The sequence below is a fragment of the Tamandua tetradactyla genome, chromosome 1, assembly GCF_023851605.1.
Source record: "Tamandua tetradactyla isolate mTamTet1 chromosome 1, mTamTet1.pri, whole genome shotgun sequence".
Taxonomy (NCBI): domain Eukaryota; kingdom Metazoa; phylum Chordata; class Mammalia; order Pilosa; family Myrmecophagidae; genus Tamandua; species Tamandua tetradactyla.
The window spans coordinates 224,730,011-224,756,065 of record NC_135327.1 but is presented as its reverse complement, the minus strand read 5'-3'; the positions used below and the strand labels follow the sequence as shown (position 1 = coordinate 224,756,065).

The 26,055-nt window shown below is 39.9% G+C and overlaps 1 protein-coding gene across 1 annotated transcript in view; it reads left to right on the top strand.

The window, feature by feature from the left end:
* MYO3A (myosin IIIA) overlaps positions 1-26,055 on the top strand; it is a 241,079-nt gene that overhangs the window by 10,222 nt on the left and 204,802 nt on the right. The window lies entirely within an intron of this gene.

The following is a 26,055-nucleotide window of genomic DNA, read 5'->3' as shown; positions in this document are numbered from 1 at the left end:
GCACATTTCAGGTCATCCAAGTTGTTTTCATAGATATAAACACAATTTTCATGTTTCACGCTTTGTTGGCTTTTCTGTTACTACATTTATGTCTAGTTGGTAAGGTAAGGCTTCTCATTAGGAAAGGAAACCACAAAAAATGTGTGCTTCCTATTTGTTCAGATAGCCACCCTTTCATGCTCCTTTCCTGGAGATAGCAGGTACGCAGAAGGGGGCGTGGAGCCCCCGGAGACTGTCCATGTGTGAAGGACAGGGTTGGGCAGCCCAGCTTCTGAGCGGCCCTGAGAACACACAGCCCTTCTGCCTTTGGTAGTCACAATTGCAGTGGAGTAGCAGGCTGGCAGCATAACTCCTTATGTCTTTCTAGGGCTGGATCAGCGCTCATATAAAAGGGCATTATTTGGTGTACTTGCAACAGAACAGATACCCAATTACTGGAGTCATTTAATTTTGTGTTTTGTTTAAAAGGCAAGATGTGAAAAAAAATCTAAATATATTTCCTTATATTCTTCTAACCTGGGAAATATATAAATATTTTATGTCATGTTGTATGTCTTCTTCTCCAGTATTTAAATGCTTGAAAAAGCATCTACTTCTCTGAATAGGAGTGCAAGTTTATTGTACTACTTCAGGGGAAAAAAAAAAAGAGGTGACCAGAGATGTTTTGCCATATGATAAACCCGTAGATTATTTATTTATTCTACTCATTAAAAGCTTTCTGCTAAGTTCTTTATTTTCCTTTTTAATCATATATTTCTTGTTGCTAATATTAATGGAGTTTGATGATGTTTTCCCAAGAATTTTGAAAGTTTTTTAAGTGGAGAAACTTTTTGTATCTTTATTTGAAAAGTGTTGGCATACAACTAACAAAATCCACAACACTGCATACTTGAGTGAATTTTATTATATATCAATAATATCTAAAAATACAGATATATTTTACACATTAGAAGTAAACATCTTGTAGTTGATGGTGTCAGTTCTCATTAATATAATACTATAATATATATAATAATATATAATGTAATACTATAATATAATATAATGAAGAATTTGGTACATTAACATGTTTTATTGAAATTAACTCAAACATGTCACATTTTGAAAAAGTATCTTCCATGCCATGTGGAAAAAAATGGCCTATCATTTTGTGTGTGCACGCATGTATGTGCATACATACATATACAGAATGGAAAAGAAGCAAATAAGGCAATCACTAAAATCAGCCTATCATTATTCCTGGAGCCAATGTTCAGATCACAGACACAAGGGCTTTGTAGAGTAGGATTACTGAATAAAAAATACTGGAAGGCAGAGGTGGCTGGAGTTTTCAGAGGAGAGGGAGCTATGCATAAACGAACTCCAGAATGTGCATAGGAGTTTCCTGAGTCTTGGGTTAAAATCCAGCTGAATATGTGTAGGGCTAAGAACAACTACCAGGAAAAGAACAACTAAGGAGGTGTAAAATAAACAGCTACTGGAGTTGTGCAGGGTTTGCAGAAGCTCAAGTTTCAACTTGAGTTGAATGAAAATGGAGAGACTTCATTTGAACACCTGAGGCATTAGAGACCTCCAGAGAGGCTAGACATTGTAGGAAAGGCTAAACAAGACAGAATATGACCTACTATCAACCCACCCTTAAAAATCTTGAAAACAAGCCTTGAAAAGTTCCAGTTGATTCACAAGTAAATTAACTGCCTGCAACGAACAAAATTGAACATGCACTAAGAAAAGACAGCAAAATATAGACATTTCAATAATGTAACAATAATGTCCTACATACAATAAAAGTTACTAGAAATGTAAAGCAGTAATAGAAGTATTCCATTACCAGAGGAAAAACCATTTAATATAAACGGTCCAATAAATAACCAATGATGAAATTAGAACAGCCATTACAAATATGTTCAAGGATTTAAAGGAAAACATGACCATAATGGAAAAAAAAAATGAAAACTATGAGAACTGAATGGAACTTCTAGAACTGAAAAATGCAATATCTAGAATGAGTTTAACATGAGTTTAAACTAATGAGTTTAACAGTAGATTAGACATGCAGAATAAAAGATCAGTTCATTTGAAGATCAGAGAATAGAAGCTAATGATGAAGACTGTGCTGGTTTGAAAGGATTATGTGTCCTAGAAAAGCCATGTTTTAATCCTGATTCATCTTGTGGAGGCAGCCGTTTCTTAATCCCTACTCAGTTCTGTAGATTAGAGACCAGATTAGATTATCTTCGTGGTGATGTGACTCGCCCAATTGTGGGTAGTAACCTTTGGTTAGAGGGAAATGTGACTCCCCCCATTCCGAGTGGGGCTTGTTTAGTTTACTGGAATCCTTTAAAAGAGGAAACATTCTGGGAAAAGCTTGAGAGCCATGAGAGAGCTATGAGATCCACAGGGCCCACACAGCCAGAGACCTTTGGAAATGAAGAAGAAAAATGACCGTGGAGGAACATCATGAAACAAGAAGACTGGAGAGAAAGCTAGGAGATGTCACTGTATTCGCCATGTGCTTTCCAGTTGAGAGAGAAACCCTGAGCTTCATCAGCTTTTCTTGAGTGAAGGTAACCTCTTGGTGCTTTAATTTGGACGTTTTTATAGATATATTTTAATGGCCTTAGAACTGTTAACTTGCAACTTAATACATTTCCCCCTTTAAAAGCCATTCTGTTTCTGGTATATTGCATTCTGGCAGCTAGCAAATTAGAACAAAGACAAACTATAAAAGCAGCAAGAGAACAAAAGACACAGGGGATAAAGGATGAAAGTAGCCACTGATCTCTCTTCAAATGCAATAAAATGCCATCTTTAAAGTCTTAAAAAGAATACTCCATTTAGAATTTTGTATCCAGTGAAAATGTTAATGAAAAATGAAAGCAAAATAAAGACAGGCATTTTTTTTATCAAAGAATTTATCACCAGAGACTTACACTACTAATTAGAAAGGTCAAAGGAAGTTTTTCATACTGAAGGAAAATGAAACCAGAGGGAATTGGACCTATGAAAAAGAATAAGGAGCATTCTAAGCAATAAATGTGAGAAATGTAAAGGACTTCTGATTTAGTTTCTTTAAAAGAAAAATAACTCTTTGTTCTAGTTTGCTAGCTGCTGGAATGCAATATACCAAAAACGAAACGGCTTTTAACAAGGGGAATTTAATAAGTTGCTAGTTTACAGTTCTAAGGGTGAGAAAATGACCCAATCAAAACAAGTCTATTTAAATGTCCAATTTAAGGCATCCGGGGAAAGATACCTTGGTTCAAGAAGGCCGACAACATTCAACATTTCTCTCTCAGCTGGAAGGGCACATGGCAAACATGGCGGTGTCTGCTGACTTTCACGTGGCTCTACCAAAAGAGGGACTCTCTCCATGTTTCCTCTTTCAAAGGGTTCCAGTAAGCAGCTCCATCTTCAGTGGGTGGAGACACACCTCCATGGAAATCATCTAATCAAAAGTTACCACCCACAATTGAATGGGTCACATCTTTATGGAAACAATCAAAATGCTCCCACCCAGCAATATTGAATGAGGATCAAAGGGCATGGCTTTTCTGGGGTCCACCACAGATTCAGACTAGCACACTCTTCAAAACCCCAATTATAACTATGTCTTTTAGGGATATAACATACACTAAACTAAAATATATGCCAATAATATCAAAGGCAGAGGAAAGGGAAAATGGAGGTGGTTTTACATCTTTAAATTATATGTGAATTTCTATGGTGTCATTTTAAGGTAGATTTTGAAGAGTTAAGGATGCGTATTGTAAACCTTAAAACAACCACTAAAAACAAAATGAGAAAGTAGAGCTAATTTGCCAATAGAGGGAAAAAATGAAATAGTAAAAGTTATTCAAAACAAAAGGAACAAAGAAAAAGAAATTAAAGAACAGATAGGACTAATAGAAAAAATTAGTATTATGGTAAACTCAAATCCAACCACATTCTTAGTTACAGTAACTGGAAATAGTCTAAGTGCTACAATTAAAAGGAAGAAATTAGAAATCTTTGGAGAGATGTCTACTCAAATCTTTTGTCCAATTTTAAATTGGGTTGTCTTTTTGTTAAGTTGAAGGATTTCTTTTTACATTCTGTACATTAAACCTTTATCAGATATGTTTTCCAAATATTTTCTTCTATTTTATAGGCTGTTGTTTTGCTTTTGTGATAAAGCCCTTTGATAAATGAAATTTTTTAGTTCGGTGAAGCCCCAAATTTTGTTGCTGTTTCTTGTGCTTTGGGTGTAAAGTCAAAGAAACCATTGCCTAACACAAGATCCTGAAGATGGTTTTGTGGATTCTATAATTTTTTTGTTTTCTATTTAATTTACCTCCACTCTGATCTTTGTTACTTCTTCATTCTGCTCACTTTGGGTTTAGTTTTCTCTTCTTTCTCTGGTTCTTCCGGTTTTCAGATTAGGTCTCTGAGTTGAAGTCTTTCTTTTTTTAGTATGTTTTACCATTAAATATGTCTTTTTAAAATGTCCCTCTTAGCACTGAGTTCACTTCTTTCCATATGTTTTGGAATGTTCTTTTGCCTCAGGATATTTCCTAATTGTGCTTCTGATTTCCTCTTAAACCCATTGGTTATACCCATTTAATTTCTACCCACTTGTGAAAGGCTGATGAAATTCAGAGTTTCTCTTCCAACTGGAAAGCCACATGGTGAACATGGCGACATCTGCTTGCTTTCTCTCCAGGCTTCTTGTATCATGAAGCTCCCCCAGGGGCATTTTCCTTCTTCATCTCCAATGGTCTCTGTCTGTGTGGGCTCTAGGCCTTGTGGCTCTCTCACCTGTCTGAAGCTTTCTCCAAAATGCTTCCTCTTTTAAAGAACTCCAGTAAACTAATCAAGACCCACCTGGAATGGGTGGAGATAATTGAATCAAGAGGTGCCAACCTGCGTTATTGAATAGGAATTTAGAAAAAAGATTGCTGTGACAAGATTGGATTAGGATTAAGGCGTGGCTTTTCTGGGGTTCATAGATCCTTTCAAAGTGGCACAGTGATGAATACCCAGCTATGTGATGATAGTGTGAGCCACTGAGGTACACCGTGTATGGAGTGCATGTGTGTGAAGATTTGTCAATAAAAATATTTTTTTTTAAAAAAAGTGCATGAAAAGATGCCCAACATCATTAGCCATCAGGGAAATGTAAATCAAACCACAATAATATACCACTATAACATTAACATTCCCTCTTGAATGGCTACTATTCAAAAAATAGAAAATTGAAAGGGTTGGAGAGGATGTGAAGAAATAGAAACACTCATTCATTGCTGATGGGAACGTAAAGTGGTGCAGCTGCTGTGGAAGACAGTTTGGCAGTTCCTCAGAAAATTCATATGTAGAATTATCATATGACCTGGCAGTTCCACTTCTTTTAAACCCCAAATACTTGAAGGCAGGGATTCGAACAGATATTTGCACATCAATGCTAGGTATTAAAAATAGGGTGGTATATGGGAACTCTGTATTTAATGCATGATTTTTCTGTAAGCCCCAAACTTCTCTAATAAAAAAAAAAGAAATCAATCAGTGAAATTCACTGCATGAATAAAGTCAAAGTGAAGAAAACCATTAAAAAATCATGTGCTAACTCGCAGCCATTTATGAAAACACTGTCAGCATACTGGGAACATTTGGAAATTTCACCTAATAAAGGACATCAACTCAATTAAAACTAAGTGAACACAATTTGGACACTTGGCAAAATAATAAATATGATAAGATGTTCAACAGTTTTAGTCAGCAAATTCCAAATAAAAAAAACGAGATACTACTATACACCCACTAGAATAGCTAAAATTTAAAAGTCTGTTAATACCAAGTGCTGGTGATGTTGGAGAGCAAACTACTCTCACACATTGCTTGTGGAAATATAAAATGCACCAGTCACTTTGGAAACAGTATGGCAGTGTCTTATAAAGCCACTCATACTCTTAGCACCTGATCAGGAAGTTTCACTTGCAGTACTTACTGAAGATTAATGCAAACATTTATCTACGTAAAGACTAAATGAGACTGTTCATAGCCTTTTTATTAAATGAGCAAAGTTAAAACAAGAACAAGGATTAGAGAATAAGAGTTTCAGCTTTTGTGTCCTCACACAGAAGATGGTGGGACTAAGCTAATGGCTTTAGAGCATGCTCCAAATAAACAGAAATGTTTGAAAAACAGCAAAGATCAGAAATGCCCACTGTAGAAATTAGCAGTCATTTTCAGAAATTTGTAAAAATCTCATAACTTCTCCTAATATAGGAAAGACAGAATATATTTAGGAAACCACATGTAGAAAGCTGCAAGGGTGCCTATGGAAGTTAGTTGCAATAATCTCTTTGTAGAACATCATCTATTTTGGTTTAAGGGGTTTTTTTTGATGTTTGACTACAGCTCGGTAGAGAATTCATTTTCAGAGCTGCTCTGTTATTTAATTAGTGTAGCTCTGGTTTAGGAAAATTATACTTCAATTTTGTTCTATTAAAGAACATTAAGAGTCTATTAGAGCACTGTGTTTCAAAGCTGTACTTAAAGGTGTTTTTGTCTTCCATTATAAATTCCCCTTTTAGTCCCTCTTGGCAGTTTAAATTTTGCTAAATGTGTCATAATTCATTCACCTGGATGCAACTCTCTTTAAAGGGAAACATAGGTATAAGATCATTTTCTTTTCTTATCATTATTTTTATTTATTGTCAAATTCAAGACCATGTGCTTTTCTTTTTATATATTTTAACCCTTCATATCCATTTAAAAACAAACTCATATTTCAGTTTTTAGTATTGTCTTGCTACATTCTTTTACATAGTAGGTGCATCTTATGCTAGTTGAGCAGAAGTAAATTTCATCCATCTGCGAAATTTTGCTAAGTCTGAGGAATTAGAGCGTTCCTATTGTGATCTTATTTTGAGAGTCTTGAGGGAGTTTTCCCACCATGAATTAATTTGTGGCTTATCGACCTTAAGTACACAGTCTGTTTAGTAATTTTCACAATTGCCATATCCTCTCCTCCCCCTTTCTTTTCCATTCTAACTTAACTCTTTTGAGGTTTCCTGAAGAAACCGTTTTTATTCTGAAAGTTAAGCATCCATTCTGTACAGGCGATGGCCAGAGAAAAACCTGCTGCTGCCTGCAGGGGATGGGTACAAAGAGGTTTGGGTAGAGTCCAAACCTTTTCCACCATCCGGGACCCACGGGGAATAAAATTCAGGATATATTTTATCTTTTTAATTCTGTCATTTGTGATTTTCTCTGTCCCTGACCCCTTCATCATTAAAATAATTGAGTGGTACTATCTTCCTTAGTGTAGTTTGTCTATTTAAATGAATGAATGGATGAATAAATAAAACTTGGATTTTTCCGCTCATATAAAATGGGAATTTGGAATTTTGAAAGACAGGCATCTAAATTCATACTGGCTTTCTTACTTATAGAGCCTTAAATACTAACAGTTAAAAACCTTAGGGCTGTGTGGTTTACAAAATAGATGCACGAAAGAAAAGGGCATTTCCCCTCTCGCTTGGTTCCTCATCTCACCTGCCAGAAATATCACACAGGTGAGCCTTTGGCTTTCTCTGGGAGGTGGGGGTGGGGTCAAGTTCTGTCTCTTGATTTTAATGTCCCCCACTCTTTGGGTGGTGAATTAATGATATTCCCAACTCACGGCTGCCCTTAATCTTAATCCATGTCCTTGTGGATGTGAACCCATTATACATAGGACCTTCTGAAGACGTGATTTTGAGTTAAGATCTGGGCAAGTGAAGCATCTTGAATCTGGATTATTGGAGCCCTTATAAAGAGAAGGCCACAGGGAGCAGCAGGAAGTCAGCAGAAGCAGGAAGAGCAGACACAAAAGGGGGAGGACCGTGTGGCCAAGGCGGAGAGATGCAAGCCAAGGGGCCCAGAGGGTTGAGGCAGCCAGCCCCAAAACACCGCGGGCTTCAGGGTGAAAGCAAGCCTTGCTGATATCTTGATTGTGTACTTCGAGCCTCAAAACTGTGAGCCAAAAATTCCCGTTGTTGAGACCAACCCACTTTGTGCTATTTAGTAAAGCAACTCTGGCAAACTAAAAACACTTTTCAATTCACCTTCAATTTTACATAATTTTTCCTTTCTCCCTCCTCCTCCCTCCCTCCCTCTCCCAAACCTTCTGGTTTGTCTACCTTAAGAAGGTGAAGCACATGTAAATACTGAAAACCTCTGGGAGGGTGCTGATGCAAGGTCTGTGCTGGGCAGAGAGAAGGACATCCCTGTTCCTGATGGGGAGATTGTGCGACTGTGAGCCGGAGGAAGGGGCTCAATAGATAATATCTATTATCACATAATAGGCACCGAATGGTTTTTGTTAAATCAGTTATCCAACCAGGTACTGATTATTCACTAAAATGCTGGCACATCAGTGATGATATGCACTTGACAAATCGGGCCTGGGTTTTTTTAATGCAACTTAAATATCAGAAACTGAACATTTTAAAAGCTGCAAATATTTGACTGTTTAGTTTCAGTAACACTTATACAAACCACCTGTGCATTTATGTCATCAGCAGGCATAATATATAGAAAACTGTATAGTAGAAAGCATGAAGGAAATGAGGCTTCTGATATTTTCAAGCACTGTTATCTGTAAGTAAAATTTGAATATCTGACTTTCATAATTTATTCTTTTCCTTCCATATGTTAAACTCAGAAAAATTATTTTGAATTCATGTGCTTTTTTTAAGTGCCTATCTTGAAAATAAAACTGGCTGAATGATTGGAAATAGGTGTGAAGCCATATAGCTTCTTAAATTGTATTTTATTATTTGTAGCAAATTCTTAGCTGATGCAAATTAGAATATAAACTAATTAAAGACCAGATGCAGGAAATCATTATGTTGATTGAATTGCTCAGATAACTAATAGCCTTCTGAGAGAATTTAACAGGTGAAATTGTATCCAAGTGGCAAAATTTAAGTTTGGTGAAGGGAGGTGGTTTGTTTGCTTTTGATTTCTATGTGTTTATTTTCAGATAGGCTCGGGTGTGTCGCCCTGTGATAAGACGCATTATTATAAGACTGGTAATCGTGCTGGGGATGTTTAATGTGTGCAGACTCTTACCTTCTCTTGCTGACTAGTACATTGCCGGGAAATGATGGGCTGTAATTTTTTTCTCAAATTGTGTTAGTGTTCTAGGCTGCTCAAGCAAACACCATGAATTGAGTTGAGTTAAACCATGGGGATTTATTTTATCATGGTTTGAGGCTGGGAAAAAAATCCAAATGAAGGCAGAATCAAGACATCATCAAGGTCTTGCTTTCTTCCTGAAGACGCTGGCTTTCTGGGGCTGGCTGCCAACAATCCCTTGTCCTTAGCCAGTGACAGGCAAGACACATGGCACGTCTCCTGGCCGCTCCCTTCTCCTCCAAGTTCTGTTGATGTTCAGCTTCTGTCTGCTCCCTCTGGCACATTCTCTCTCTCTCTCTCTCAGTTTCGTTCTGTTTCTAAAGGTCTTCAGTAATAGGATTAAGACCCATCCTGACTGAGGTGGGCCACACTTTAGCTGAAGTGACTTCATCTAAATGTCCTCTGTACAATGGGTTCACACCCACAGGAATGGATTAAATTTAAGCACATGTTTTTATGGGGTACATTCAGTCCAAATTACCACACGTATTGTATATGTAGACCTGAAAACCAGAGGATTGTGTACCTGCTTTTTCTGTCACCCCTGACTTCTCATACAGGTATTAGGAAATTGGTATTCACGTCTTTCCCCTCGCTTTCTAGTGCGACTTAAATTGAATAGAGCATTACACATGTCGTCCCGCTGGCGTGCAATTAATCCTGAGGCTCCGTCTCCGGCACCACAGTCCCCCTCAGTGGCTTCTGCAGAATTAAAGCAGTGTTTGCAGTTATTAAGGCGAATGGCAGTTTTTCTTTTCTAACGTTTAAAAGTTTTCCTGCTTTGGTTGTGCTATGCATGTTTGTTTTTAAAAATCCTATGAACTTAAGTAAAACCACAATTAGGGAATTACTTAATGTTCCTCTTTACGTAGAAGTTGCAAATCTCACCCCAAGAATAGACTTCCAAGTCACAGCATGGTATTTCCAGCAGTGAAATTTATATGTACTATCCTCATTCCTCAAAAATCTCCTTTTCGTAGGGGTTTCCTTTACAAAACCAACCTGGATCTTTCTGTATTTGTTATGAGTCTGAGTGCTTCTAACAAGAAGCTACATTTTCTCTTGGCAATCTTTTTCCTAAAAAAAGCTCACACTTCACTCTCAACAAAATCTACCCTGATTATACTTCCCGATCTGGTTGCTTCTTCATGAGCCTTTGTGAAAGGCTGAATACTGTAGGAAGAAGGAAACTAGACACTCACTCTTAACCTCTAGCACTTCAGCTAGTTAGTGGCTGAGTCTGTGTTTTCTGCAAATCCCTCCAGTAACCAGGTTATCCTCATGCAGCTCTCCCCCCAAGTATTTGCCAAACACCAGCTTTCATAAATGCATTCCTTGGCTTGCTTGCTTATTCACTCAATTGATAGCTATTCAATACCTCCCCCGTGCCAGCACTGCTATATAAATGATATTCTCTTTTCACTATCTTCTTATTCTCTCTCCCCTCTCAGATAAGCTCCATTCCTTCTTGAGTCCAGAGGAACTGAAGGATCTCTATAGTTCCTTCCATCAGGCCCTGTGGGGTCTTTATGTGATGAAAAGGAACCTTTCACATTTTGCTAATACCACATAGTATTTTACATTCTTAATGTTTTCTAAATATTAAGGAACAAGAACATTTTTTCCCTTAGACTCATTGTTTGAGAGTGTGGGGGGAGGCGGTAAAAATACCCCCAGCTTCTAATGATTTCTTATTTATTTGTTTAATGTTTGGTCATTCATTGCTTCATTCCATATTATTAAAAGAACCTCAACCAATAAATGATCACTTTTTCAAAAAATTTTGAAAAATGTCATTATTGAGTCAAATTCATTATATTATTATAATTTTTTAAATTCTAAACTCAAACACTCAAGCTACAGAAGTTAAAACAATTTGATACTTGAAAGAACTGACAGACCAGAGAAATCATATAGAAACCCGAATATTCACTAGAATTTAGAATATGACAAAGGTGGCACTTGGTGTGATAGCACACTATCTATTTGAAATAAAATGTTATTTTTAAAAGTTGTTAGTGAATTAATAAATCAAAATATGGCAAAATTGTCAAGAGAAAATGTAGAAAAATATTTTAAGTTTCTTAAAGTTTGGAGAAAAGCCTTTCTCCTGATCATGTCAAAACAGTGAACATAAAGAAAAAAATGGTAAACTTGAATCCTCCATCTCACCAACAAAAAATGACGCTTCTGTATTTCAGAAGACACCATAACCAAATTAAATACACCAAAAACAACCTAGAGAAAACTATTGTAAGCATATATAACAACAGTTTTTTTTTCCTTCCAATTCAATGTCTCTGATGAAATTCTGCAGTACTTTGCCAATAATTCTTTTCCTCGTATACTTACAATTCAAATCTGATATATAATCTGGGTAACTTGTTTATTTTTAATAATTCTAACTCAGTGTGCCAGCTTGAAACTGTTGTGTACCCCAGAAGCCATGTCTTTAATCCAGATTCAGTATTGTTGGATGGGATCTTTTAGATTAAGTTGTTTCTCTGGAGATGTAGCTCACCCATTCAAGGTAGGTCACTTACTAGAGTCTTTGAGAGGGAACCATTTTGGGAAAAGTTTCACAGCTGACATAGACAGAGATGTTTGGAAACGCAGAAAGAAAATGGCCCTGGGGAACATGTTTGAAAACAGAAGCCAAAGGACCAGCAGAGGCCAGCCACATGCCTTCCCAGATTGGTCCTTCTTGAGTCAAGGTATCTTTTTCTGGATGCCTTAGTTGGACATTTTTATAGCCTAAGACTGTAAATTTGTAACTTAATAAACGCCCTTTGTAAAATCCAACCTGGGTGCACGGGTGGTTCAATGATAGAATGCTTGCCTTCCATGCAGGAGACCTGGGTTTAATTCCTGGACCACGCACAGTTTTGAGAAGGAAAAGGAGATAATTCATGTGCAGATACCTGGTATGGTGCTTGGAACATGGTATAGAACATGGAGTATGGCAGGTCCTAGTTACCTGAGGATAATTGATACTAGGAAAGACATTCAGGTTTAACTTGCTTAAAATGAGGAACAAAACTTAATGGGAAATGGGGGTGCAAGGGGTAATTCAGTGGTGGAATTCTCGCCTGCTATGCAGGAGACCTGGGTTCAATTCCCAGTCTATGCACTTCCTCAAAAAAACAAACAAAAAAAAATTCAACAAAATGGTGCTGCAATAATGAAATACTCACATGGAAAAAATAATGAAATGTGACCCCACCATACAACATACAAAAACAAGCAGAAATTTAATGGAAAATGATAAAAACCAGTAATCAACCAATAGACAAATAACACTCAAACCAAGACTTCATCTTAAAATACAAAAAATAAAATTATGGAAATAAACATATCATATAAGTAACTGGATTTAGATTCTAATTGCTAGTAAGTCCCTGTACCATTCCCTGGGTAGCTGGCCTGATCTTTTTTATTTTTCCAAAAAAGTCTCAAGTTATTTTATTGTCAGATTTATGTCATTTATAATTTAGTATTAACCTTAATTTTCAGCCATAAAACTTAAAATAAGGTAATACAGAATAGCAAACCTTGAAATGAATTTATAATCATACCATATAATCCTAGCTATAGGCAAGATTTTGTCTGTCTTTATTTTTCTATCCACAATTTAAAAGTTAGTGTCTAGAGTTACTACAAATCAAGTAGCATATATAGAATTACTTTTTAAAATCTGAGGCAGAATATTATTATGGAAAGAGGTAAAGAAAAAAGAGCTGTGCTCTAATTTTAGCTTTTCTCTTCATAAAATAAGGCAGTTAGATTATAGTATCCCTAGTATTTCTTCATGTGGGGTCACTTAATGGAGTTCTTTAGAGGGGACCATTTTTTAAAAAGCTTCAGAGCCCACACAGCCAGAGACCTTTGAAAAATGCCCCCAGGGAAGCTGTTTGAAATGAGAAGCCAGAGAACCCAGCAGAGGCCAGCCTTGTGCCTTCCCAGCTGATAGATGTGTTCTGGATCCATCGCTTTTCTTGAATCAAGTTATCTTTAGTTGGACATTTTTATAGGCTTAGAATCACAAACTTGCAACTTAATAAATTCCCTTTTAAAAAGCCATTCCATTTCTGGTATATTGCATTCCAGTAGCTTTAACAAACCAAAACAGATTTTGGTACCAGAGAAGTGGGGTGCTGTGCTTTGCAAATATTAAATATGTTGGAATGGCTTTTAAAATGGATAAGGAGAACATTCTGGAAGAGGTGTGAGAAGCGTGATTGAGTAGGCCTAGAATGCTCTGAAGAGACTGTTGATAGAAACGTGGACTCTAAAGATGCTTCTGATAAGGCCTTAGACAGAAATGATGAATGTGTTATTGCAAACTAGAAAGAAGGTGATCCTTGTTTTAAAGTGGGCAGAGAAATTGGCAAAATTGACTACCGCTATTCAATGGAAGGCAAACTTTGAAAGCAGTGAGCCGTGGTACTTAGCTGAAGAGATTTCTAAACTAAATGTGGGAAATGAAGCCTGGCTTCTCCTTGCAGCTTATTGTAAAATACTTATTGTAAAAAGGTGAGCATTCTATAACAGAACCACCCATGCACCCATGTTGACTTTTATAAAGGGTGTTTATTAAGTTACAAATTTACAGTCTTAGGCTATAAAAATGTCCAACTAAGGCATCCAGAAAAAGATACCTTGACTCAAGAAGGACCAATCTGGGAAGGCATGTGGCTGGCCTCTGCTGGTCCTTTGGCTTCTGTTTTCAAACATGTTCCCCAGAGCCATTTTCTTTCCACGTTTCCTAACATCTCTGCCTATGTCAGCTCTGAAACTTTTCCCAAAGTGATTCCCTCTCAAAGGACTCTAGTAAGTGACCTACCTTGAATGGGTGGGCCACATCTCCATAGAAACAACTGGCTTCTCCTTGCAGCTTATTGTAAAAGGGAGACCACAGATAATAGTGCCCCATGTGAGGATTCAACCAAACATGTAATGAATCAGCCATTACAGAACAAGCCAGGGTTGGAGATGGAGTTATCCAGGAAGAAATGGTGGAAAGTCTTATCATTTAATGGGTATGATCCCAGAATACTGTACAGAAAACTAACAAGAGTGCTGTGGAATCTGTATAAGTGGAACCACTGTCAGTCTGGACTAAAAGACACAGAAAAGGGACAAATTGAAGGAAAAATAACTTCAAAGGCAGAACCATGGAAATGGAGTCTGAAGCCAAGAGACCTCGGGCCAGGAGAGTGGACTCACTCATGCACTTGGAGAGGGTGGATTTGCCCTGAAAGAAGAAGGCAATCTGCTTTCTGCCTCAGTCTTCAGGAAGGGTTTTGGTGCCCTAGGCTTCAGAGAGGGTGGAGCATATTATTCGGGAATTGGGGAGAGCCTTGCTGCTGCCCTATTGTTCTGAGGGGGTTGAGCATATGCTCCCAAGATTGCAGAGGGTCCAGGTCCTGCCCCAATGCTTGGAGAGGGTGGAGCTAAGAAAATGGTGGTCTCCCCAGTGTCCCCCAAGGTTGAAACCCTCACCTCAGTGTTTGGAGAAAACAGGGCCACTGCATAGGCCCTTGGAAGCGGTAAGACTGCTGCATTCTAAAGCCCCAGGGATAAATGACTCTCAGGCTTTGAAATCTAATGGACTTTGCCCTGCAAGTTTTTGGACCTTTTTGGTTCTGGGGACCCCTGTGTTCCTTCCAGCTTTTCCCTGTGGGAATGGAAACATGTATCCCATCACTGTCCCTCCTTAGTATGTTGGCAGCAGACAACTTGTTCTAAGTTTTACAGGTCCAGAGTCAGGAGAATTTTGCCTTAGGACAGACCATGCTTGTAGCTGACTTTGATGAAATTTTGTACTGGTTTTGACTTTGTACTGTATTTGCATTGTTGCTGAATTGGCTTAAGACTTTGTGATATTGTAATGGAATGAATATAGTTTGTGCATGGAAAGAGCACATCTTTTGGGGTCCTCAGGGTAGAATGTGCCAGGTTGAAACTGTTGGATACCCAGGAAAAGCCATGTTCTTTAATCTTGGTTCAGTATTATTGGGTGGAATCTTTTTGATTAAGTTGTTTCCATGGAGTTGTGACACAAGTGGGTGGTAAGGTGATTTCCATAGAGATGTGTCTCCACCTGTTCAAGTTGAGACCAATGCTAGAGTCCTTTAAGAGGGAACCATTTTGGAAAGAGCTTCAGCACTGACACAGACAGAGATGTTTGGAAATGCACAAATGCCCCCAGGGAAGTTATTTGAAACCAAAAGTAAAAGGACCAGCAGATGCCAGCCACGTGCCTTTCCAGACTGGCCCTTCTTGATTTACGGTGTTTTTCTCTGGATGCCTTAGTTGGACATTTTTATGGCCTTAGAACTGTAAATTCATAACTTAATAAACCCCCTTTATAAAAGCCAACCCATTCCTGGTATACTGCATTCTGGAAGCATTAAGAAACTAAAACACTTAGCTTTTTCAACCTTGGCTCTCTTGGCATTTGGGAGTGGATAATTCTTCCTTGCTGTGGGCTGTACTGTGCATTTCAGGATGTATTACAGCATCCCTGGTCTCTAGATGCCACATGCTGCCCCCTTCCTGACAATCAGATAGGTCTCCAAGCATTCCCAAGTGTCTTCTGGGGACAAATTCGCCCTCAGTTGACAAACCACTATTTCCACTGTGTTTTCAGCCTCTCAAGAGCAGAAGCTGTCTTAGTTACCTCTCATCCACATTATCCCCTTTTGCATATCCCCAGTGCTTTGCATACCATAATAATTCAAGAAATATTTTCTGAATAGAAAGGAATAAACTATGAATCTTCCAAAAATCAATTTTCTTAGCCCAAAGTGCCATTACAGAGAAAACTTATATATTTCAAGGATACTTTCTGTATCAGTACTTCATGTCAAAATGTATTGGATGTAAAATTCAACCATTAGTGGAATAATTAATCTCTGAAAAGATGCTATAAGGGGACTTTGTTTCTATAATAATTGGAATTAATTTGGTATGCTTCTTCACTATTACATTAGGTGCTTTTCACATATCCTTGGTGTTGACAACTAGATCTTAAACTCAATTCAAAGTTATATCTGCTATTTCTTGGGCACTTCTGACTAATAGAAACATGCTGTGGAATAATCAGACATCCATATACAACCCATACCTCACACCATTTATAAATATTAACTCTAAATGAATCGTAGACTTTCCTATATTTAAACCTGAAACTATAAAACTTCCTGAAGAAAGTATAGGACGAAAATTGTGTGACCTTGTGTCAGGCAAAGATTTCTTATATATGATACAAAAAAAGCACATTCTATAAAATAAAATAGGGCGGGCCACAGTGGCTCAGCAGGCAGAGTTCTTGCCTGCCATGCTGGAGACCTGGATTCAATTCCCGGTGCCTGTCCATGCAAAAATAATAATAATAATAATAAATAAAGTAAAATTAAATTAAATAATTGATCGACTTAGATCTTTTGCTCTTCAAAAGACGCTGTTAAAATAAAAAGGCAAGCCAAGGACTGGGAGACGTATCTGCAAAAACCTTTCTGATAAAGGATGTGTATCCAGAATATATAAAGAACTCTCAAAGCTCCATAATAAGAAAGCAATCAGTTAAAAAATATAGACAAAAAATTTTTGACACCTCACCAAAGAAAATATGTGGATGGCAAATATGTGGATGGTCAACATCATTAGTCATCAGGGAAATGCGAATTAAAGCCACAGTGAGCTACCAACACCATTTAGAATGGCTGAAAACTAACCTGATGATGCTTAGTGCTGACAAGGATATGGAGCAACTGGAATGCTCCTACACTGTTGGTGGGATGTAAAATGGTGGAACCACTGTAGGAAACAGTTTGATAGATGCTGAGGATAAAACAGGTGACCCAGAGCACCCAATTCTTCCCTTTCTGAAATATTTACCCAAGAGAAATGAAGTTCATGTGAAAATCCATATGCAAATGTTTGTAGAGATTTCATTCATAATTTGGAAATAACTCATGTCTTTTGATTAGTGCATGGATGGACAAACTAGTTCATTCACTCAGTGGCACCCTAAGTATTGAAAAAGGGACCACTGATAGGCACAGTAGCATGAATGAATCTCAAGTTCATTAACTAAGTCAAAGAAGCTAGACTCAAGGGCTACACACCTTATGATTCAGTTTAAATGACAGTCTTGCAAAGGTAAAACTAGAGGGACAGAAAACAGATTCGTGCATGCCTGGGGCTGGTGGAGGGGTTTGACTACAAAGAAACAGGAACAAAATTTTTTGTGTATGATGGGGTTTTTTTTCAATATTTTGATTGTGTTAGTGGTTAAGTGACTAAGACTTAGAACAGTGCTTGTACCAAAGTAGGTGAGTTTTTTGTATGTAAATTATGCCTTGTTCTAATTTGCTAGCTGCCAGAATGCAATATAACAGAAACAGAATGGCTTTTTAAAGAGGAGAATTTATTAGGTTGCAAGTTTACAGTTCTAAGGCTGAGAAAATGTCCCAATTAAAGCAAGTCTATAAAAATATCCAAATTAAGGCACTAACAAGAGGTTACCTTCACTCAAGAAAGGCCGATGAAGTTCAGGGGTTCTCTCTCAAGTGGAAAGGTACATAATGAACATGGTGACATCTGCTGACTTTCTCTCCAGGCTTCTTGTTTCATGAAGCTCCCCCACAGGTGTTTTCCTTCTTCATCTCCAACGGTTTTTGACTGCGTGGGCCCTTGTGATTTTCATGAGTCTGGGGTCATTCTCTGGTTCTGTCCAAAAGGATTGCAGTAAAATAATCAAGGCCCACCTGGAATGGGTGGAGTCACATCTCCCTGGAAGCCGTCTATATTAGTTAGGGTTCTCTAGAGAAACAGAACCAACAGGGAACACTTGCAAATATAAAATTTATGAAAGTGTCTCACGTGACCGTAGGAACGCAGAGTCCAAAATCCACAGGGCAGGCTGCGAAGCCGATGACTCCAATGGATGGCCTGGACGAACTCCACAGGAGAGGCTCACCAGCCAAAGCAGGAAAGGAATCTGTCTCCTCTGAGTCCTCCTTAAAAGGCTTCCCATGATTGGATTTAGCATCACTAATTGCAGAAGACACTCCCCTTTGGCTGATTACAAATGGAATCAGCTGTGGATGTAGCTAACGTGATCATGACCTAATCCTATGAAATGTCCTCATTGCAACAGACAGGCCAGCGCTTGCCCAATCAGATGAACAGGTACCACAACTTGGCCAAGTTGACACCTGTCCCTAACCATGACAGTCCACCCCTTGTCAACTTGGCACCTATATATATATATATATCACCTTAGACCATACTTAATTTCCAAATGAAAACAAATAAGCACACATTTTTTCTTTTACCTGACAATACTCAACTGTCCTGCATATAACTGGAAACACATTAAATCTCTCCAGAATAGGGTGCAAATCCTTGGCAACATTCATTCTTAAACTTGATATCTTACAACTTAAATAGTATAACACAAACAAAACAGCATTACAATCCTCGTTTCTGTAACTGATCACGTGGTCGAAGTTCATATTTATCACTACCTTCTTCCACTACCCATTCCATGTTCCCTTTCCCCTCGGCAAGCACTTCAGCTGACCGTGGTTCTTTGCCTGGTGGGGTGACCCAAACCTTCATTCCTGAAGTTTCAGAGCCATTAGTAGTCCTGCCTGGATTGTGTTGTTGCAGTTTTCCATTGATTTTAATCACAGGGCATGGTAGTACTAATAGACGCCCCAGGGGATCTCCTATATTCCAAGAAAACTCTTCTTTACCTCCATTATGTAGTTGCAGTCCTACTTCCTTCTGATAGTCAGGGTCAATTACCCCAGACAATAATGTAATCCCCTTCTTGGTGTGTTGATTCAGAGGCATAAGTAGCCCAAAGTGGCCAGGTGGCAATCTTAACTTCCAGTTCAATGGTATCACTGTTGTTTCTCCTGGAGAAAGCACACCCCGTTTTGGAACTAAAACCTGTAGACCAGCAGAACTCAGGGTAGCAGGGACAGGAAGCAAAAATTTTCCTAGTGGATCACTAGGAGTAATAGTGAGTGGCACCACACCCATTTCCACCCCTTGGTTCCTGGACCCATGGATCCTGGCTATGGGAGAAACAGCACCATACAGCGGACGCTGATTCAGAGCATACACAGCTTCCTGGAGAACATTACCCCAGCCTTTCAAGTTTTTGCCACCTAGTTGGCACCGTAATTGAGTTTTCAAAAGGCCATTCCACCGTTCTATCAATCCAGCAGCTTCTGGATGATGAGGAACATGGTAAGACCAGAGAATTCCATGAGCATGTGCCCATTCTCGCACTTCATTTGCTGTGAAGTGTGTTCCTTGATCCAAAGCAATGCTATGTGGAATACCATGACAATGGATAAGGCATTCTGTAAGCCCACGGATAGTAGTTTTGGCAGAAGCATTGCGTGCAGGGAAAGCAAACCCATATCCAGAGTATGTGTCTATTCCAGTTAGAACAAATCGCTGCCCCTTCCATGAAGGGAGTGGTCCAATGTAATCAACCTGCCACCATGTAGCTGGCTGGTCACCTCGGGGAATGGTGCCATATCGGGGGCTGAGTGTGGGTCTCTGCTGCTGGCAGATTGGGCACTCAGCAGTGGCTGTAGCCAGGTCAGCCTTGGTGAGTGGAAGTCCATGTTGCTGAGCCCATGCATAACCTCCATCCCTACCACCATGACCACTTTGTTCATGAGCCCATTGGGCAATAACAGGAGTTGCTGGGGAAAGAGGCTGACTGGTATCCATAGAACGGGTCATCTTATCCACTTGATTATTAAAATCTTCCTCTGCTGAAGTCACCCTCTGGTGTGCATTCACATGGGACACAAATATCTTCATGTTTTTAGCCCACTCAGAAAGGTCTATCCACATACTTCTTCCCCAGACCTCTTTGTCACCAATTTTCCAATTATGGTCTTTCCAAGTCCCTGACCATCCAGCCAAACCATTAGCAACAGCCCATGAGTCAGTATACAAACGCACCTCTGGCCAGTTTTCCTTCCAAGCAAAATGAACAACCAGGTGCACTGCTCGAAGTTCTGCCCACTGGGAGGATTTCCCCTCACCACTGTCCTTCAAGGACACCCCAGAAAGGGGTTGTAATGCTGCAGCTGTCCACTTTCGGGTGGTACCTGCATATCGTGCTGAACCATCTGTAAACCAGGCCCGAGTTTTCTCTTCTTCAGTCAATTCACTGTAAGGAACTCCCCAAGAGGCCATAGCTCTGGTCTGGGAAAGAGAAGGTAATGTGGCAGCAGGAGTGGAAACCATGGGCATTTGTGCCACTTCTTCATGTAACTTACTCATGCCTTCAGGACCTGCTCTGGCTCTATCTCGTATATACCATTTCCACTTTACAATAGAGTGCTGCTGTGCACGCCCAACTTTATGGCTTGGTGGGTCAGACAACACCCAACTCATGATAGGCAACTCAGGTCTCATGGTAACTTGGTGGCCCATGGTTAAGCGTTTAGTCTCTACTAAGGCCCAGTAGCAGGCCAAAAGCTGTTTCTCAAAAGGAGAGTAGTTATCTGCAGCATGGTAAGGCTTTGCTCCAAAATCCTAAGGGTCTGCGTTGTGATTCTCCTATAGGGGCCTGCCAAAGGCTCCAGACAGCATCTCTATTTGCCACTGACACTTCCAGCACCATTGGATCTGCTGGATTATATGGCCCAAGTGGCAGAGCAGCTTGCACAGCAGCCTGGACCTGTCGCAGAGCCTCCTCTTGTTCAGGTCCCCACTCAAAATTAGCAGCTTTTCTGGTCACTCGATAAATGGGCCGGAGTAGCACACCCAAATGAGGAATATGTTGTCGCCAAAATCCAAAAAGACCCACTAGGCGTTGTGCCTCTTTTTTGGTTGTGGGAGGGGCCAGATGCAGCAATTTATCCTTCACCTTAGAAGGGATATCTCGACATGCCCCACACCACTGGACACCTAGAAATTTTACTGAGGTGGAAGGCCCCTGTATTTTTGTTGGATTTATCTCCCATCCTCTGACACGCAAATGCCTTACCAGTAAATCTAGAGTAGTTGCTACTTCTTGCTCACTAGGTCCAATCAACATGATATCATCAATATAATGGACCAGTGTGATGTCTTGTGGGAGGCAGAAACGATCAAGGTCTCTGCGAACAAGATTATGACATAGGGCTGGAGAGTTGATATACCCCTGAGGTAGGACAGTGAAAGTATATTGCTGACCTTGCCAGCTGAAAGCAAACTGTTTCTGGTGGTCCTTACTAATAGCTATTGAGAAAAAAGCATTTGCCAGATCAATAGCTGCATACCAGGTACCAGGGGATGTATTGATTTGCTCAAGCAATGATACTACATCTGGAACAGCAGCTGCAATTGGAGTTACCACCTGGTTGAGTTTACGATAATCCACTGTCATTCTTCAGACCCATCTGTTTTCTGCACAGGCCAAATAGGAGAGTTGAACGGGGATGTGGTGGGAATCACCACCCCTGCATCTTTCAAGTCCTTAAGAGTGGCAGTAATCTCTGCAATCCCTCCAGGAATACGGTATTGCTTTTGATTTACTATTTTGCTTGGTAGGGGCAGTTCTAGTGGCTTCCACTTGGCCTTTCCCACCATAATAGCCCTCACTGCACGAGTTAGAGAACCAACGTGGGGATTCTGCCAGTTGCTCAGTATGTCTATGCCAATTATACATTCCGGAACTGGGGAAATAACTACAGGATGGGTCCGGGGGCCCACTGGACCCACTGTGAGACGGACCTGAGCTAAAACTCCATTGATCACCTGGCCTCCATAAGCCCCCACTCTGACTGGTGGTCCAGAGTGATGTTTTGGGTCCCCTGGAATTAATGTCACTTCTGAACCAGTGTCTAATAATCCCCGAAATATCTGATCATTTCCTTTTCCCCAATGCACAGTTACCCTGGTAAAAGGCCGTCGGTCTCCTTGGGGAAGACTTAGAGGAAGGTTAACAGTATAAATTTGTGGCAGTGTAACAGGTTTCTTCCCCATAGGGACCTGGCCTCCCCTTCATTCAAGGGGCTCAGGGTCTGTAAACTGTTTCAAGTCTGGAAATTGTTTAAGGGGCCGTGACTCTGTGTTTTTGTAATTCAGGTTAGACTTCTGTTCCCTTGACCTAGAACTCTTTTGTTTATACAGCTCCAACAAGAATTTAGTAGGCTGCCCTTCTATTGTATTTCTAGGCACCCCATGATTTACTAGCCAATGCCACAAATCTCTGCGTGTCATGTAATTTTGATGCCTCCTTTGAGTTTGTGGTCTATTATAATACCCACGTCTACCCTGTCTTTGGTGATTAAGTGCTGCCACCTGGCTTCTGCCAACTCGGGATCCTGTCATCCCCATTGTGTTTAAGGATTCCAGCTCAATGACAGCAGTTCCTACAGTAATATCTGACCTACAGAGAAGTGCAACCACAGAGCTCTTGAGGGATGATGGTGCTAGTCTCACAAATTTATTTCTCACTGTTCTGGTAAAAGGTGCATCCTCTGGACATTCCTGGGGTGTAAGAGCAGGCTTTGCATGATAAATCCACTCTAACATCCCAATCTCTCTAAGCCTCTGGATCCCCTCATCTACATTATACCAGGGCAGTTCTGGCATTTCAACCTCAGGTAATGTTGGCCACCTTTTGATCCATGTTTCAACCAACCACCCAAACAAGCTGTTAACACCTTTTCTAACTGCTCTAGCTATAACATTGAATGCAGAATCTCTGCTTAGTGGGCCCATATCAATAAATTCAGCCTGATCCAGCCTTATGTTCCTCCCACCATTATCCCACACTCTTAAAATCCATTGCCACACATATTCCCCTGATTTCTGTCTATATAAATTGGAAAACTCACACAGTACTTTTGGAGTATAATGTACCTCCTCATGTGTGATACTTTGTACCTCACCTTTAGGGGCCTGTTGGGACTTTAGTCTAGTTATAGGTCTAGAAGAAATGAGGGGTGGTGGGGGTGGGTCATGAAAAGAATTAGAAATATCTTCCAAGCCATTTGCTTCAGGGCTTTCATTTGCAGTTTCATCTGGTGAAACAGGATTAATAACTCTAGGGCTAATCCCTTCAGGAGGAGGTTGGGTGGCCAACTCCTCAAGGCAGGCTGGAGGTGGGGCGGCTATGTCCTCAGGGCAGACTATTACAGGGTTATCTAAAGAAGGCTCAGCATGGTCTAGGGTTTCAACCTCACCCCCAACATCATTATCAATCCATATGTCACCATCCCATTTTTCAGGGTCCCACTCCTTTCCAATCAATGCCCTCACTTTAACGGCAGACACCATGCAAGACTGAGATTTCAGTTTACGTTGTAAAGTTGCTACTCTAACAATAAGATTCTGAGTCTGATTTTCAGAGATCTCAAGTCTACGGCTACAGGAAATAAAATTTTCCTTCAGGATACTCATAGAAACCTCTACATCTTTCAGACGGCACTTAAGCTTCTTGTTTGAAGCCTTAAGCCCATCCCTTTCACCCTTTAATGTAGACAGTGTATCTAATAACAACCAACCAACATCCCTATAACTCTTATTCCTACAAAACTCTGTAAAGGTGTCAAAAACATTATCCCCCAGAGTCTGGCTTCGTATAAGCGAAGCATTAGGAGAATCGAATGATGATATTTTGACTATCTCCTTTGCCAACTCAGTCCATGGATTGGGAGTTTCATTCTGATTACGGGAATCAGAGTCCTTAGTGTCTCTGAGCCCAGTCAGAGTAGAAAACCATTCATAAAAACCCATTTTAAGATTCTGTTCCTTAAGAACCACCCCCGGTACCAAGATGTATTAGTTAGGGTTCTCTAGAGAAACAGAACCAACAGGGAACACTTGCAAATATAAAATTTATGAAAGTGTCTCACGTGACCGTAGGAACGCAGAGTCCAAAATCCACAGGGCAGGCTGCGAAGCCGATGACTCCAATGGATGGCCTGGACGAACTCCACAGGAGAGGCTCACCAGCCAAAGCAGGAAAGGAATCTGTCTCCTCTGAGTCCTCCTTAAAAGGCTTCCCATGATTGGATTTAGCATCACTAATTGCAGAAGACACTCCCCTTTGGCTGATTACAAATGGAATCAGCTGTGGATGTAGCTAACGTGATCATGACCTAATCCCATGAAATGTCCTCATTGCAACAGACAGGCCAGCGCTTGCCCAATCAGATGAACAGGTACCACAACTTGGCCAAGTTGACACCTGTCCCTAACCATGACACCGTCTAATCAAAAGTTACCACCCACAATCAGATGGGTCACATCTCTATGAAGATAATCTAATTGCGTTTCCAACCAATAGTGCTGAATAGGGATTAAAAGAAATGGCTGCTCCCACAAGATTGGATCAGGATTAAAACATGGCTTTTCTAGGGTACATAATCTTTCAAATGGACACATACCTCAATATACCTTACTTTCAAAGAAAGTAAAATATATAGTTCAAAGAATCCTGTATTCTAAACTTTACTAGGTGGGGGGAAATCTGCATTTCAAATAAAACTATGTTACAGGAAGTCAGTGAAGTTTGAATTTTTAAGAGCAGATTATACAGCTGCATTAGTTCTTCCTAGCTCGTGTTTCGTCTCCCGTTTAACTGTCCTTTATAACTGGGCGATGTGCCAGCTTTACATTAGCATCGTACAGCTGTGGAAGGTGCAGCTACAAAGAGGCCACAATTTGGAAAAATAAGACAGTAAGTTTGACCTACCTGCAATGATTTTTAAGACATTTAGAACTCATCCTAAAACTTAAGTTCTTTTATATAAGTGCCTTGTGATGCAAAGGACTCTGCATTTCTTTTCAGTCATGGTGGGCAATTTTGTGAACTGAGCATCCTGGGCTCAGTGGGAGGTAGGCTGACCCTGTTTTCTGCTGCCAGGGCAGCTGAGCGCTGCTCTTCATCCAGCTGAAAGGACGTTCCCCATCCTGATAGAGAAAAAATGCAGGTCCTGGAATGGGAGGGCTGCACCAACTCCTCTATGAGCTGAGTGAAGTTTTCCTTGACTGTAGAAAAACCCAGTTATAAATGGGGCTTATTGGTAAGACTGTGGTTAGATCATGAAACATGCTCTTAGAGAAACAATATTCCACAAAGGCCATGGGGGAATCACAGAGCACAGCGGGTGAGTGCACAGGTCCTGGGATCTGGGCTCAGGAGCTCAGGGGCTCAAGGCTTCCTTGGGACCTCGTCTTGGTCCAGGACAATTTATCCAGTTATCACCCTCACCACTTCTATGGCTAGTATCAACATCCCTGGCCTGGTTTCTCTGTCTGGCAAACATGCAGCTCCTTATAAAATTTTCTTTGGGTTTGATGTTACCTGATATTGGAGAACCCAGATGTGAAAAATTCCCCTACCTTGTTCCTTCTTTTCATTTTTCCATATGGAATCCCCTTGCTTTGGGGGAATGTGGAGGGAGGAGGCTAACGAGTCTAGAAAAAATGAGTTTTAAAATAGTTTTCTAAAGTATTGCTTGTCATCCTTACTTCAGTGTATGGTGTAACTTTTCCATAAGGGGGACATGCTTTAAAACTAAAGCACATATAAGATGTATATAGCTGTGTAGTGAAGTCATAGAATCTATTGCACTATTAATTAAACTATCAGGAATCAATAATGTCCATAAGCTCTCAATCCTAAAATTTGGAAGTAATTCGTAGAATCGTCATTCCTATCCCCGAGTTTAAAAACTCAAGCCCAGTGCTTCTCCAAATTGTCCTCTAAAAGTTAATTCGTATGAAAGTTGTGTTCTCATAATTACTTGTACACAAGCAGAAGTTAATATGTTCATTTCAGTCATGACCATAAAGATGATGGAGTAATCAACCACAAATTACAAAAAAAAAATTAATATTACGGAAAGCCTT